The 16968-nt window shown below is 53.8% G+C and overlaps 1 long non-coding RNA gene across 3 annotated transcripts in view; it reads left to right on the forward strand.

Moving 5' to 3' along the window:
- LOC147356031 (uncharacterized) overlaps positions 1 to 16390 on the forward strand; it is a 26576-nt gene extending 10186 nt beyond the window's left edge. For 2 of the 3 annotated variants that reach the window (XR_015142971.1, XR_015142972.1), the window contains exons 2-3: positions 15092 to 15156; positions 15981 to 16390. This is a non-coding gene — a long non-coding RNA (uncharacterized LOC147356031). Of the gene's footprint in view, positions 1 to 10885; positions 11021 to 15091; positions 15157 to 15980 lie in introns of those variants that run through there. The other variant, XR_015142973.1, reaches the window with a different exon arrangement.
- Positions 16391 to 16968: the final 578 nt, after the last annotated feature.

A 16968-nucleotide genomic window follows, 5' to 3' on the forward strand; every position in this document is an offset into this window, starting at 1 on the left:
CCCCTGGGCCCATCTGGGACGGAGCACTGGCCCGCTGCCCTGCGTGAGTGCTGCCCACACCCACCACGGTGTCAGGAGCCTCCACTGTCTTCTCCAGGCCAGCCTCAGCCATCTACAGAGAAACAAGCTACATTTTTTTTTTTTTTTAATGACCAACTGATGGCCATGCTGGGTCTTTGCTGCTGTGCGTAGGTTTTCTCCAGCTGTGGGGAGCGGAGGCTGCTCCCGGCATGGAGCTCGGGCTTCCCATGGCAGTGGCGTCTCTTGTTCCCGAGCTCAGGCTCTAGGAGCGCAGGCTTCAGTCGTTCCAGCACGTGGCCTCGAAAGCGCAGGCTTAGTGGTTGTGGCCCATGGGTTAGTTGTCCGAGGCACGTGCGATCCAAGTTCCCAGGCCAGGGATGGAACCTGTGTCCCCTGCAATGGCAGGCAGAGTCTTGACCACTGGACCACCAGCGAAGTCCTGTGACTTGTATTTTAAATACCTTCAGGCCGAGTGTATGGAAACTCAGGGGCTACATCGTGCCCACCGCCCTCCTCACCGTGGCTGAGTGAGCCACCTGGTGTCCCTGCAGAGAGCAGGGAAGGTCGTGAACCTGACGACTCACGGGCAGGAACGTCATCAGCAGCTTGGAGCGCGTGCTTCCCTCAGTGAGTGGTTCAGGGGGAGAGGGCAGAAAAGCTGGGTGGCCAGACGGGCTCTGAGAAAGAGTCTAGCTTGCTGCGCTCTGTACTCAGGGCTGTTGTGGGACCCACGCAGGTGAAAACGTGAACTGTATTCAGTATCGATTGTGTGTTTTCCCAGCCTAGATTGATGGCCATGATACGGTGACTTGGCGTTAAAAGAACAAATTAAACCCCTCAGCTACCTGCCTTTCACTCAACTCTGCAGAACTGGAGCGGGGAACAGGGCACGTGTTTGCCAGACGAGGGCGTGGGCTCCAGCGGTTGGCTCGGCCTGAAGACCAGGTGCAGACAGGCATGGCTCTGTCTCAGCTGTCACGAGCCTGGCGAGCAGGGACAGTTGCTTTGATCGTGGTGAAGTTGGACAGTTTCTTCACAGGTCCCAGCGTGGGCCGGAGGAGACACGAAATAAGTGGGAGCTTCTCCCCTCATGTCCTCAGAGGCCCAAGCGTGACTGGTCCGCAGCACAGCAGCCCAGAGTCCCTCAGGGCGGGGGCGGGGGGGGGGTGTCTGAGTGTCCTCGTGAAGATGCTGCTGCTGCTGAGTCACTTCAGTCGTGTCCGACTCTGTGCGTCCCCATAGACGGCAGCCCACCAGGCTCCCCCGTCCCTGGGATTCTCTAGGCAAGAACACTGGAGTGGGTTGCCATTTCCTTCTCCAGTGCATGAAAGTGTAAAGTGAAAGTGAAGTCGCTCAGTCGTGTCCGACTCTTAGCGACCCCATGGACTGCAGCCTACCAGGCTCCTCTGTACATGGGATTTTCCAGGCAAGAGTACTGGAGTCGGGTGCCATCGCAAAGATGGGCTTTGAGCAAAGATCTGAGGTCGGTAAGTGAGTTAACCCGGTGGGGGGTTTCAGAGGGAGCGGTTTCAGGCAGAGGAAACAGCGGAGGTGAAATGGGAAGTTGCCTGCAGGCAAGACTTAAGACGAACAAGGAACTCAGTGTGGCTGGAGGAGAGTGAGGGGCGCTGAGATGAGACGGGCCTTGGGCTTTACTAGGAGAGAGCTACGGAGTCATTGCTGGGTGTTGAGCTGAGGAGGTGCTGTGACTGAGGTCTTAAGATCGCTCCGATGGCTGGGTTGAGATCAGACTCCTGGAGGCAGGTTTGAGGCAGGGAGGCCAGTGAGGGGCCACGGCCTTGATCCAGACAGGAGAGGGGAGGAGAGCATCGACCACTGCTCATGGAGGTGGGGGGAGGGATCAGATCCCGGGTACATTTCGAAGGTGGGCCCAGCAGGATCTGTCAAGGACTATGCACGGATGTGTTCGGCATGAATCCTTGGCAGAAGGAGTTTGCCAACATGTGGGATCGGGGAGGAAAGGCAAATGAAACAGAGCTGAGGGGACGACCAAGACGTCATCTTTGTCCACGCTGAGTCCCTTTTGCTGGGTGCCCAGGTGGGAAGAGGGGTGTGTCTGGTGACACATTTGCAAATTTTCAGCCTCAGTTCAGTGCAGTCAGTCAGGTGCGGTCCGAGGCCTCGCCCCCGTGTGCCGTGTGCCGGGCCCTGTGCTGAGAGTGACACAGCCCTTTGGCTTGTTTCTTTGGCCGTGCCGGGTCTTCTTGCGGCCTGTGGAATCTTAGTTCCCCGACCTGGGCCCCCTGCCCTGGGAGCCCGGAGCCTTAACCTTGGACCACCAGGAGGCCCCAGCTCGTGACACACCTTTAATCCCTTCATCCTGATGCCTGCCCTGTAGGAAAGGGAGTGTCCTTATCTGCAGGCGAGGAAGCTGGCTCAGGGAGGCCACTGCGGCCACTGCGGGTTATCTTCCTGTCTCAGGTCCATCCCCTTAACCACCAGCCTGCCTTCTGTGTCAGGTCCTTCTCGGCCGCGGTCAGAGGGTCCTTCCCTTGGAGACTGCGGGCTTCCCTCTGTCTCCCAGAGGAGGCACTCTGCAGCAGAGGGAAGGATGTGCTGCTGCACATACTGGTCTGGTGGCAGTGCGGGGCAGGAGGGCGATCTGGGGGAGCTCGGCTGGGCGTGGGGCTCTTGGGGGGGCTTGAGGGCTGACCAGCCACGTGGCAGCCGGAGAAAGGCATAGAGCAGGGAACCAGGCTGGGGAGAAGAAGGAGCCTGCGGTCTGGGTGATGACACCCCTTTCTGAGAACAAGCGCGTCCCCCTCCCATGTGGCAGGAGAAAGGCGCATCTCCCGCCCTCCTGCGTTCCGGGGCGTGTGTCCCCACCCCTGGGCTCCAGACAGAGGGAGATTCAGGGGGCTGGGGTGGTGCTCGAGGTTCCCGGGATGCTCCCCCACACCGTCAGGCGTTTCGAGATATTTGCTTCCACCTCGTTGGGGGACCGAAATGCGGTTTTTGATGGAGATGCCAAAGTGATCCTGGGGCTGTGATTTGCACAGATTTCCAAGATTTGAGTAATGTTGCTCTGAGTAGAAAGCTTGTGTTTCTTCACTTACGTGAGAAGAGTTCCTCAGGGACTGCGTCTATAAAAAGAAAAGCAGAGACTTCCCTGTTGGTCTGGGCGATTAGCACTCAGACTTCCCACTGCAGGGGGCACAGGCTTGATCCCTGGACTCAGATCCCACGTGCCTTGTATGTAGCATGACCAAAAAAAAAGGAAAGCAGTGATGCCAAGTTATGCCAGAATGTTTCGTTGTAATAATGAGGCGTCCACAGACCCATGCACTAACCACTGGGATATTAACCCAGTTCCTCTGGTTAAGGGATGTATTTCCATTAAGATTTTATCTTTTATGTTGAATCATCGTCAAAGTTTATGATATGCTTCTGATGCTTCGACTAACTCTGTACTGTTAATAATTGGGATTTACTGCTTCTCAATCCAGAAGTTTTTTTGTGTGCTTAAATTATGGTCACAGCAACTTTGAAAATTTTAATTTTGAATTATGTACATAGCTTGTGGATGAGTTACATGGAAAGGTTGTCAGTAAAATACTTTGAAGCTTAAAGGTAAATGTGGCTTAAAATCGGTGAGCAACATAAAAGCTTCTACGTGGATGTCTACAGCAGCAGTGTTCAAGACAGCCCACATGTAGGAACAAGCCAGCTGTCCACCACTGAGGAGCGACCGAGTGAAGTGTGGTCCATGCGTCCAGTGGAGCGGCTTTGGACAGTAGGAAGGACAGAGCCTGGATCACGGAAACGTGGTGCTGCCTGAAAGAGGCCCTCACGAGAGACCACACGCTGTGCGACGGCCCGTGTTTGAAACGTCCCGAGGAAGTGAACCTACAGACCCACTGGGGTGGCTCTGGGCTGTGCTACGGGAGTGGGGGATGGGCGTGATTGCCAATAGCCATGGGTTTCTTTTAAGGAGATGAAAGTGTTTTAAAACTCATTGTGGGCGGAAAAATAGGAAAAGAGGGAAAAAAGGGTCGGGGGGTGTGTGTGGGGGAAATTCCCCCGTGGTCCAGTGGTTAGGACGCAGCCCCCTGGGTCTGTCGCTGCTTGGGGAGCTAAGATCCTGCTAGCTGTGTGGCCTGGCCAAAAAATAAGCAAAATAAAGAAAATTGATTGTGTTGATGGTCGCACAAATCTGTGACTATGCTAAAAACCACGAAATTTGTACACTTCAAATGGATGAACTGCGTGATGATGTGACTTATATGTCAATAAAGCAATTAAATCTGTGGGGTAAGTGGAATGGAAAAAGAAAGAAAAAAAGAATGATGTGCCATTTCTGGCTTTATTAAAGATTTGTGCACTCACAACACTGTCAATGAGTTGCTTTGCAGCCATTTAAACTCGGGTTAAAAAATGTGGATGTCAAATTGAACATTGCCCAGGGGCATGCAGTTTTCATTTTAGGATATTCATGAGGAGAAGAGTTTGAAGCCCAGTGAATTAGATCTCCTAAAGGCAGTGCTTAGGTTGAGGGAGACCAGAGGCTGAGGAAGGAGAATTGGAAACAGCAGCCTTGGGAATCCGCGGCTCGGACTCATCGCATTCCCTGTGGAGCCCGGGTTCTGTCCCTGGTCGGGGGACTAAGATCTCAAAAGCCACACTAGCAGCAGCCTCAGAGGGAGGAAGGGAGGGTGTGGGGACAGCTTCCAGGTGCAGGGACTGGCTGGCGTCCCCGCGACTTTGCCCTTGGAGGGCGCAGAGCCGTCTTTGGGGACCATGATGGGGCAATGATGAGCTCCTCGACTTGGTTCCATGCATTTTAATGACCTTGTTGCAGCGCGGTGCAGAGTTGGTGGCTGGAAGCAGAGTTCTGGGAGGTCATAGGAGGGGGTGACAGGGAGGAGGAAGTGAAGACACCGGCCTCGGAAGCTGGAACAGATAGTGGGGCGGAAATGTGGTAACTTTGGCAGGAGTGGTGTAAAGGTAGCTGCTACTCTGCGGATGCAATCGCTGTGAGCATGTTTGCGGATGAAGGTGAGAGGCTGGTGAGCGAGACTGAGCGTGGGGGGCAGACGCCCATCCCTGCAGGGCGCCCGGTGTCCTCAGAGGAGCCAGGGTGAGGGGAGCCTCCTGTGACCCCAGGACCCCCAGCAGCCAGGACGCCGTGGCCCTAGGGAGTCCGCCTGTCTCCCAGCGGCCCACCGACAACGTCGAGGCGTCTAGGCTATGACAGCGTCGGGGGAGGGGGTGGGTGCGCACCTCACCTGGCAGCAGTCTTGAACTTGGTTGAGGGTAAGACTGACTCCCAGTATCTTGGGTAGGAGAGGAAAGGGGTGCTCAGGTTTACTCACCTCAGTAATTTGAAAGACGCTGGATGTTAGACACCTCCAGGGCTAGAGGAAACGGTGGGTCGGAGGGTGGAGCTGCCTCCTCCGAGCCTGGCCACACCCCTACGTCGCCCTGACCCTCTGGGGGCAGGAACCACAGCCCAGTGACCAGAGATCCTGTGAACACTCGCCGGGGACCGGGCGGCCCCCTCAGTGCTCCGCTGTCCCTCCGGCTCACGTGAGCCCATTTCAGCATGCTTATGCTCGTAGAAAACGCTCTCAACAATCTCTGCACCAGCAAGAGAGAGGAGAAGAGGTGTTTAGAAATAGGAAGAGAGAGGTGCGGTTGGGACGAAGCATCTTGCTTTAGTCTCCATGGCAACAGGTGGAAAAGAAGCCTGAGCAAAGGCAAGTTCTTGTGGCTGTGTGTCTGGACCTTCACGGCCACTTGAGGTCACATTGCGCGTGGCAAGGTCATGGCAAGGGCGCTGACTCCCCCGCCCAACCCCCACATCCCCTGAACCTTCTCAGTACTCTTTCCATGCTTCTACGTCAATGCTGAGAGAACCGGAGCCTCCTCTAAGGAGGCCAGGGAATAGAGCGGTCCCAGGTAGATGTATCTGAAGCCCCTTGGCCGTCCGTGAAGTTTCCCAGGCTACACTTGGCTGTGAGCACCCTAGTAGTAATGGTAACAGTTTATAGCAGGAGAAATTATTAACCTTTGTCTTTGAATTCATACTTAGTGCTGTCGTTGTTTTTACAGTGTGTGGTATCTGGATATTACATTCCCCTTGCGTGCTAGGAGCTTTGAGAACACAAAGATAAATCGTACATGGCCTGAATAGCAGTTCTTACCCAGGCGGCCACGGATCCTTGTCCTTGGGTGGAATTCAGGGGCTTTGTGAACGTGGATGGAAAAGAAGGTCCATTTTCAGTAACCTCCAACTGCAAGGCAGCGTTTCCTTCAGAGATGAGCAGCGATGGAAGCCCGGGGGCAGAGCGGTCCCTGTGACTGTCGGGCGCGTCACAGCTCTCGGCAGCTCTCGTGACATGCAGTGCACTTGTAACACTACTTTGAAATAATGGTAGTTACCAGACCTAGGACGTCTCTGGTGGCTCAGACGGGAAAGCCTCTGTCTACAGTGCGGTAGACCCGGGTTCGATGCCTGGGTTGGGAAGATCCCCTGGAGAAGGAAATGGCAATCCACTCCAGGACTATTGCCTGGAAAATCCCATGGACAGAGGAGCCTGGTAGGCTACAGTCCATGGGGTTGCAAAGAGTCGGACACAACTGAGCGACTTCACTTCACCTGACCTAGACACCCATGTTACTGTGTACATCAAATGTATATTTTAATATTTAACTATTTCATAATTGTTGTTTAGTTGCTAAGTCATGCCTGACTCTTTGCAACCCCATGGACTGCAGCACACCAGGCCTCCCTGTCCATCACCAACTCCTACAGTTTGCTCAAACTCACAGCCATTGAGTCGGTGATGCCATCCAACCATCTCATCCTCTGTTGTCCCCTTCTCCTCCTGCCTTCAATCTTTCCCAGCATCAGGGTCTTTTCAAATAAGTCAGGTCTTTGTATCAGGTAGCCAAAGTATTAGAGCTTCAGCTTCAGCATCAGTCCTTTCGATTAATATTCGGGATGGATTTCCTTTAGGATGGACTGGCTGGATCCCCAAGAGATGCTAAAGAGTCTTCTCCAGGACCACAACTCTAATTAGCTTTCTAATTCATAATTTTTAATTCCATAATTAGCTTTCTGCATATGTCTGTGTATTTTGCCTGATTCTGGGGAGGTTTCACACAGCCGCCAAAGGAAACCAAGGCACCAAACAGGTTAAGAACCCCTTTAGGTGTAGTCTGGGGTGAGGGGGTGATGGGAGCCGAACCAGAAGCCTGAACAGATAGAGTCAGTACTAAGTGGAGAGAGGAGGTGAGAAAGATGCCCTGGGGCCCCGGAGCCCTGGGGAGGGGCCCCTCTGGAGACCCCTGAGCTGCGTCTGCAGGACTGAGGAGGAGGAGAGAGGCAGGGGCGTGGGGTGAGTCTGTGCGGGGCCCTGGGGGAGGGGGAGCGCCGAGGCCAAGGGCTGGCTGGGCTGAGTCCCCGGGGCTCCAGACTGATTCACAGACAGCCGGGGGGCCAGTGAGCTCGCCTTTAGAGGCGGACAGGGTGGACAATGCTCACTTTTCTTAAAGAAATTCAGTGACATAATAGAATTTTTCAAAGCGGCGTCATCGATGTGTGATTCACATCCAGTCAGTGCACACATGTGCCGCGTTTTGACATTTGTAGCCACCCTGCTGGCTCAGATGGTAAAGAATCCGCCTGCAACGCGGGACACCGGGGTTCAATCCCTGGATTGGGAAGGGCCCCTGGAGGAGGGCATGGCAACCCACTCCAGCATTCTTGCCTGGAGAATCCCATGGGCAAGGGGCCTGGCAGGCTACAGTCCATGGGGTCACAGAGTCAGACACGACTGGGCGACTGAGCACGCACGCGCGCACACACACATAGACACACACACACTGTGAAAGCATCATAGTCACGGTAAGGAGTCTCTCCATTTCCCGCCCCCCCCCCCCCCCCGCCCCGCAGAGGGTCCGTAGCCCCTCCTGCCTCCATCCCCAGCTCCTGCCCATCTCTGGCCCTTGGGGAGACCCACAGGCCACGTCCTCTCCTGGTCTGGCTTCTTCCAGGGTAGCACGTTTGAGATTCAGCTGGGCTCTTACAGTCACTAGTTCCTCCCTTCTTACGGTCGAGTTGTATTTACTGTAGAATCATGTACGTATTTACGTTTGGCTGTGCCACGAGGCATGTGGGATCTTGGTTCTTAGTTCCCCAGCCAGAAATGGAGCCTGAGTCCTCTGCAGCGGAAGCGAGGAGCCTTAACCACTGGGCCACCAGGGAAGTCCCGAGTCGGGTACTTTAAAAAGGGGAAAAGCCCAGACCTTTATTTTCATAACAAAATTTGTAAAGGGAATGAAGTTCCTAATCCTTATCAAATGGGAATGTGGGTTAAGACGTGTGGTCAGAGTGCATTCCCGCCCTGGCTTCTCTTACCAGCATTGTCAAATCTGAACCCGTTTGGAATGTTTTAGACCCGCAGGAGGCAGCCCCCCAGGACTCGAACCCAAGCATCTGCGTCTGCGCGCACGGGCGCTCTGGTGGGAGGACTGGGGAGGACGCTGCGCGACGGGGCACGGCCGGCGGCCTCTGGGTCGTCCCAGCCTCCTGCTTCAGACGCCACCGGGCAAGCACAGCGTCCCGCCTTGCACAGAGAGGAAGCGGGGTGCAGCGAGCTGTGAGGATGGTTACTCAAGACAGAAGTGTCGGGGACAGATGTGGCTGCCTGCGGCCGGGCCCCTGCCTGGCTCCCGTTTAGGAGAAAAGGCAATGCTTTCACTTTCACTTTTGCTGTTACGTGGGTTGTGAAAGGATCTTTAAACTGGAGGAGCTAAGGCTTACTTCTCAACACTGTCCTCTTTCCACTGGGTCTGGGCCAGCATTTATCAAGGGTTCATAGCCCAGTGTCCTGAGGGCCAGGGTCACGCGGGCCTGTGCCATGAGGGCCAGGGGGACGCGGGCCGGGTGCCGTGTGGGCCAGGGGGATGCGAGTCCAGTGCCGTGTGGAGCACAGTCACCCGGAGTCGCCGGGCTGGGTCAGTCCTGGCGGTAACCCTGGAGTGGGTGGGGCAGGTGGACTGAATGAGAGTTCAGTGGTGTTCTGACCCCTCCCAGGTCACAGGAGGTTTGAGGATCTGGTGAAATCATGGGTCCTCTTTCCCAGAAAGCACACAGATGTGCACACACACTGTTCTGCAATGATTTCAGAGTTCAGAGACTCCTGCAGCTGGTCTGTAAGAATGACCTCAGGCTGAGTGTTTCGGGCACTGAATGAAGTAGTCTTGCCTTCAGAGTCACTGATGAGAAAGGTCAGAGATGGGGGCCGGGTTGGGGTGGTGCGGTCGGCGGTATCTTGATGGACAGGCCTATCTATCAGAGAGGACTAACACCCCACCCCAGCCAGTACCCCGGGCAGGGTGGGTGTTAGTCTCTGGGAGGCGGTGCTCCAGGCAGAGCGAAGAGTCTGAGAGGGGAGAGTGGAGTCCAGTCTGGATGGAGAAAGATTATGGACTCGCTGGAAACAACCTCAGAAAAGTCAAAGTGGAAGTGTTAGTCACTCGCTGCGTCAGACCCTGTGACCCCTGAGGACTGCATCCCGCCAGCCTCCTCTGTCCGTGGGATTCTCCAGGAAACAATACTGGAGTGGACTGCCATTCCCTTCTCCAGGGGTCTTCCCCACTTGGGACAGAACCTGGGTCTCCTGCATTGCGGGCGGCTTCCTAACTGCTGGCCACCTGGGAAGCCCCATAGAAGGATCGTGAGGGGTCATATTGTGAGCGATACTGGAACCGAGGAACGCGCTCCTCCCCACCATCACCCGCTGAAATATTCTGTAACTCCTTTTATTTTATTATTTTTTTTAATGTGGGGTTTTGGGGATGTATATAGGTGAATAATGCGTATTTATTGTCAGAAATTAAAGATGGTGACAAAAATAAACAATTCTTATATAATATAATCTGATCTCTATTAATAGCTGATAGTTTTATCTTTTTTGTCTTCTGGCCGAGATGCACTGCATCTGGAATCTTAGTTCCCCGACCAGGGATTGAGCAGAGGGCTGGCTGCCTGCTGTCGGATTTTCTTCCGCGGATTTGACTTTCTTGCCGTTTCCCCCTCCGTGTCCTGTGTCTGCTCCTTAGCCTGTTTCTCAAACTCTGGAGCTCCTGCTCCCCACCTCTCTTGGCCTTGCACACTGACCTATTCTCTTCCTGATCTCGCTTGATGATAAGGCAGCCCATGTCAAGCGCCTGTCATGCACCCAGCACCGTATTGAACAATATCACACGTAATGTTCACCACACCCCCGTTGCATAAGGGTTCATCTCTCTCCTGCACAGATGTGGGTGCTCAGGGCGGAAGCTGCTCTTCCGAGGGCACATCCCTGGGTGTGTGTCCCCAGGTCTGTGGCTTCCCTCCACCTGGCTCAGGGGCAGCTTCACATCCCTTTCCACCCGGGGTTTCCATGGATACCCAGCTCAGCCTGAATCCCACCCTCACCTGTCAGTGGCGACCCCCAGCCTGCCCCCTGACATTGCTGAGCCCACAGGTCACCCTGACGGCGTCTTTCCCCTCCCGACTCCCCCGCCCACAGCGTGCCCGGGTTTGGGGTTGGTCCCCATCCTCCAGCCTCCGGAGGGCCCCTCGGTGAAGGCCTCCCCAGGGGTCTGTAGTGCAGCCGCAGCTCCACGCAGCCTGATTCCTTTGATCACCTCCAGGTTCCTGTGGACTCAACAGATGCTGCGGAAACGCTAGCTGAGTAAACCACAGTGTTGTCCCCGAGCTTCGTTGGGCTTAGCAGGACCGTAGTTCTGCCCATCACGCCGCCGTCTGGAGCAAGTGGACGTGAGCCTGCATCTCTGATGTTATAAGAAAGAACCATGTCAAGTGTGTGAATTACAGTTTGTTTCAACATGTCAGTCGCTCAGTCCTGTCTGACTCTGTGCGACCCCAAGGACTGTAACCTGCCAGGCTCCTCTGTCCATGGGATTCTCCAGGCAAGAATACTGGAGTGGGCTGCCATTCCCTCCTCCGGGCATCTTCCCAACCCAGGTATTGAACCTGCATCTCCCGCACAGCAAGTGGCTTCTTTACCGTCTGAACCACAGGGAAGCCTGATATAGTGTTCTGAATTGTGAAATGTTGTCCCGTTTTAATCAGATGGCTTCTTGCTAGGACCACAGTCCCTCCAGCTCTTGCCAGATTTAGTGGCTTCAAACAACCAAGTCTCTAGCTTGTGATTCTGCGGTCAGAGGGTTCGGGTGTGGCAGCTCCTGGGATTTCTCCTGGGTGGGTGGTGTGCCTAGAGTCAGCGGTGGGCTAATTGGTGGCCACACGCCCAGGAGGCCCTGCTGCAGTGCCTGGAGGGTGGCTGGAGTCTCTGCTCCACCTGGCTGACTCGGCCTGTTCACTCGGGGGTGCTGGGCCCCCAGGTGCAGCGAGAGAGCACCCCCACATACATGGGGGGAGGCGGCGTTAAAGTCACGACTTGCATCACATTTGCGACACAAGCCCCGGGACGGATTTGCAAGGCATGGGGAACCTGACTTTTGACGGGAAGAACCTCACTATGACTGAGAAAACGGGTGCAGGAAAGACATTTCGGTCACTTTTACAAACTACCTCACGGAAATGGAGTTCTGCAGTGTCTGACAGCTGTTAGGCACTTAACAAAAATCTGGATTTTTGGATAAATTTTTGGCCAAACAAACACGTGTACGTGCATTATATTTATTTCACAGATAAAGTTGAAACTTTTGTAGGAAAAACTGACCTTCTCTTTCCAGGTCATTTTATTTTTGGATCTTTGATATTCGTGTTATGTAGAGTTCAGCTATTGCAGAGCTCCTAATAAAATGCATCACTACCTCAGATGCAGTTTTGGAAAGGAGAGTTACTGAAGAATACCAAATTCCGTGTAGAATTGAATTAATTAAAGATGATAACTGGAGTCTAATATTTTGGGGCTACTGCCTGGGGTGGATAAAAAGCTACAGAGGTTTGGTTTGCATTTCAAGAATATCTCAGGCATGAAGCCACTCCGTATCTCTGTGCTTCGTTGTCATTTCCAAGGAAAACATCTACCGACTAGAATAACTTCATTTTTCTGAAGTTGTTTGCATTTCAGTGGTCAGGTCACAGTTCAAGCTGCCTAACACGATGATTTTACAGATAAGCAAGCTGGACTTGGGTTACAAAACAGAGGCGGAAATACGGAGTCAGGTGGGCAGTGTTTATTGCTCTTGCATGCCAGGGTCCAGCCACCCGACTCCGTCTGACGCAGCAGCCGCTGTGACACACAGATGGATTGGGCCCAGACTCGCCCCCCGCTCCCCGCCGCCCCCGCCTCCGGGGCTCAGTCAGAGCTGGGACGGAGGGATGGGCGACCTTTCCAGAAACCCCTGCTCAGGAAATTGTGCAGGCTCTGCAGCTGAGCCTCAGGTTTTTAAAAATCCCTTCCCTCCTTCCTTCCTTCTCTCATTTGGACCTCAGTGTTTTCTTCCTCTTTTTAAATATTATTTGGTTGTGCTGGCTCTTAGTAGCAGCGTGCAGGATCGGTTCCCTGGCCGGGGATTGAACCCACGCCCCTTACACTGGGGTCACAGAGTCCTACCACTGGACCGCCAGGGAAGTCCCTCTCTTTAGTTTTTATTATGTGAAGCTTTGGCAAGCAAGGCTTCCATCATTCAAACGGTTTTCAAAGATTCTCTTTTTAGTTCATTTCTGATTTTTAAACATGGCCCTGGGATCACTTTTATAATGATATCCTTCATTATTCTCCACCCAGTTTTGTTGAGCTATAATTAACATACAACATTGTATTCATTTAAGTTGTAGCTCACTTGTTGTTTTGAAAAATTTCAAACCTAGAGAAAAATTGAATGAATAATACAATGAACGCCTGTATTCTTTTTACCTGGACTGACCAGCTGTTAACATTTTGGGCATTATTGACAGTTTTGAAAAGTCCAGGTAAGTTACTCTGCAGAATGTGCCTTGATCTGGCTGTGGCATGTCCTCCTGGGCAGAGTCGGAGGGACAGCTGGTGTCTTACTCAGGTGAGGTGGGTCCTCTCAGAGCACCCCATGAGGTGAATGCCAGGGTAAGAGGACTAGAGAGCCTCCTGGTGAGGGTGAAAGAGGACAGTGAACAAGGTGACTGGAAGCTCAACATTAAAAAAACCAAGACCGTGGCATCCAGTCCCGTCACTTCATGGCAAATAGAAGGAGAAAGAGTGGAAGCAGTGACAGGTTTTATTTCTTGGGCTCTGAAATCACTGCAGATGGTGACTGCAGCCATGAAATTAAAAGATGCTTGCTTCTTGGAAGAAAAGCTATGACTAACCTAGACAGCATATTAAAAAGCAGAGACATCACTTTGCCAACAAAGGGCTATACAGTCAAAGCTATGTTTTTTTTCAGTAGTCATGTGCAGATGTGAGAGTTGGACCATAAAGAAGGCTGAGTGCTAAAGGCTGATGCTTTTGAACTGTGGTGCCAAAGAAGACTCTTGAGAGTCTCTGGAACTGCAAGGAGATCCAACCAGTCACTCCTAAAGGAAATCAGTCCTGATACTCATTGGAAGGACTGATGCTGAAGCTGAAGCTCCAATATTTTGGCCACCTGATGCGAAGAGCTGACTCATAGGAAAAGACCTTTATGTTGGGAAAGACTGAAGGCAAAAGGAGAAGAGGGTGGCAGAGGATGAGATGGTTGGACAACATCACTGACTCAATGGACATGAATCTGAGCACTATCTCTAGGAAATAGTGGAGGACAGAGGAGCCTGGTGTGCTGGAGTCCATGGGGTTGCAAAGAGCTGGACAGGACTTTAGCAACCGAACAACAATAACAACACATGACTGCCTGGCTCAGAGGCGCTCAGCAGACTTCTTCCCTGCCGAGTCGTCCGCCTCCTTTTTAACTAAGAAGCAGTCTGTTGGGTGATTCGCAGAGTCTGTGTGAACGTCCTTTCTTCCAGGAAACTTTCACCCCTTAGCGTTAGCCCGCAGGCTGGCCTTCGCCTGAGTCGGCTGCTCCCACGGTGGTTTTCCAGCCGAGCTACGTTTGTTTGTCGGCAGCCAGTGACTGTGCATCCAGCAAAGACGGTTCAGGAATTATCTTCGCCTGTGACTGTTATCTTTTATTTGGAAAAGGGAGTCTTTGCTGATAGAATTAAGGATCTTGAGATGAGATTATTCAGGTGGGCCCTGAATCCTTGACGGATGTCCTTGGCAGGGGGAGACAGTGTGGCCGCCATGGCCCCCCGAGCCCCCCACCGACTCAGGAACAGGAGCTTCCTGAAGCAGGGGCTGAGCCACAACACCCCCTGTTCTTATGGATCTTTCAAACTCAGGGCGGTGTTTACATTTTTAAAATTGGTTGGAAAAAATTAAAAGAAGAAGAGTTCATGACATGTGCAAATGATACAGACTTCCCATGTCTGTATCCAGACACAATTTTACTGAAGGACAGGCACACAGACATGTACATGTGAAGGACAGGTGCACACACACGTACGCATGAAGAACAGGCACACACAAGTGTACCTATGAAAGGAGGCGCACATGAAGGACAGCCACACACATGTACACGTGAAGGACGGGCACACACGCACGTGTGAAGAACAGCACACACGCGTACATGTGGAGGACAGCCACACATGTGTGTACATGCAAAGAACAGGCACACACGTGTGTACGCACAAAGGAAGGCACACACGAGTGTGCACACAAAGGACAGGCACACACACGTGTACACATTGTCTCGGCCGCTTTCCTGTGAGGCTTCAGCCTTGGCTCATTGTAAGAGAGCCCATCTGGACGGCCCAGTCCTGACTATTCACTCTTGGCTCTTACAGCAAACATTTGTCCTCCCTGACCCCGAGAAGGAGCAGGCATTGCTCGAGTAGACTGGTCTCTCTGCTTCCTGATCCTCAGTTTTTCCCGTGCGTGTTTGACTCCACTTTGCCCAAACATTTATGTGGTCAGGAAATATTTAGTGAGCATCTACTTCTCCCTGCAAGTAGGTCAAGGGGCTCAGCCCTGAGAGTCTCCCTAGGTCAGTAGAGGGGTGTCTGGAGCACTGGGAGCAAGGGGCTGAATCTGTGTTAATTCCTCTCCAGCAAAGGGTACGTGGCGGCTGTCAACAGGAAGAAACCAGGGACAGGACTCCCCGGTGGTCCGGCAGGTAAGAACTCGCCTTCCAACGCGGGGACTCGGGTTCCCTCCCTGGGTGTGGAGCTGAGAGCCCTCACGCTGCGGTCAGATAAGCCTGGAGAAAGGCCGTGTGCTGCAGTGCAGACTCAGCATGGCCAAAGTGGAATGGATGAACGAAGCTGAAGAAATGAGCGGAAGAAGCCGCGTGCCCCGCGGGATTGACCCCTCGAGTGGGCCGCCTCAGCTCCCTGCCCCCGCGGGATTGACCCCTCGCGCGGGCCGCCTCAGCTCCCTCCAGGAGGGGCTTCCCCTCCTTTCCAGCTTGGGCTCCCCGGCACCTGCGGGGCTCAGAAGCTCTGATCTCCGCCTTGCCTCTGCCTCCTCCACCTGGGGCTGTAAACGCGTCTGAGACACCCCAGAGGCCCCCTTTCCTCTTCCGCCACGGTTTCCACTTCCTGCCCCTGTCCCAGCTGTTAAAACTGCACTAGCTGCGGAGGAGCTCTAAACAAGGAGAGCCATCAGCTGCTCCCAGGACAAACACCCTCAGTGCTCTGCAGGCACGGCCGCTTTAATCTCATTGTTCAAGTCTTTTCTTTAAATGGGAAGAAAAGACAGTGAAGTTGCTCAGTCTTGTCCGACTCTCTGCAGCCCCATGGACTGTAGACTACCAGGCTCCTCCGTCCATGAGATTTTCCAGGCAAGAGGACTGGAATGGGTTGCCATTTCCTTCTCCAGTAGATCTTTCCAACCCTGGGACTGAACCCAGGTCTCCTGCATTGCAGGCAGACGCTTTACCATCTAAGCCACCAGGGAAGCCCATCAAATGGGAGGTATTTTTGTTCTCCTATTTTGCAGATGAAAAGACTGAGGCTCAGGGAGGTGAAGGAATTGGCCAGAGGGAACAGGGCTGTGGAGCACGGAGCCTGGAACTTGAAGACGGGCAGTCTGGTCCCGAGCCAGCCTTCTGTGGGGACAGGCCCAGCGCTCGGCGCGCTCTGTGACGGAAGGACGTGCCGGCAGCAGCCGTGGCTCCTTTCTCCGTGAAGGCACCTCTGCTCACATCCTCGGCTACATTGTTGCTGTTGTTCAGTCCTCAGTCGTGTCCGACTCTTTGCAACCCCATGGACTGCAGCACGCCAGGCCTCCCTGTCCATCACCAACTCCCGGAGTTTACTCAGGCTCATGTCCGTTGAGTCGGTGATGCCATCCAACCATCTCATCCTCTGCCGCCCCCTTCACCTTCTGCCCTCAGTCTTTCCCAGCATCAGGATCACCTCCAGGTACAGGCCGAGGAGAAAATCGGTCTCGCGGGCTGACCACCCTCCACCAAAGGGACTTGAAAGGCCTAACAGGCCAGACGCTGAAGGAAGGATGGAGGGATGGAGAGACGTGCTTTCGTCGTCTGGGGCTGCCATACCTTGGCAAGATTAAAGCATCTCCCCAGCCCAGGGTGCTTCTCCCCGGGACGCCGGTTGTTCAGAATACCAGCAGCCGGGCCTTCAGCAGGACCAGCCACCCGGCAGTGCCCGAGGCGTCCGTGGAATGTCACTCAGGTTCCCAGAAAAGGTGGAGCGGTCAGATAAGGATGGGAATGTGGCGGCCAGGCAGGATTCTTGACGAAGCCTCCCAGGCCCTCGGGCCCGGAGCGGGAGGCTGTGTACACTGGTGACCTGACTCAGCATGGCCCTGCCCACTGCCGGCACAGGACAGGTGCCCCTGGGCGAGGCTGCCCGGGCCCACGCTCGCTCCATTTCAGACACACAGGAGGCCTACCTTGGGAACTTGAGATTAACAGATCCACACCACTAAATGAAAAATAGATAAACAAGGACCCACTGTTTAG

This window comes from Bos grunniens, chromosome 16, assembly GCF_055505025.1.
Source record: "Bos grunniens cultivar Pamir isolate PY7600 chromosome 16, Bosgru_T2T1.0, whole genome shotgun sequence".
Classification (NCBI taxonomy): domain Eukaryota; kingdom Metazoa; phylum Chordata; class Mammalia; order Artiodactyla; family Bovidae; genus Bos; species Bos grunniens.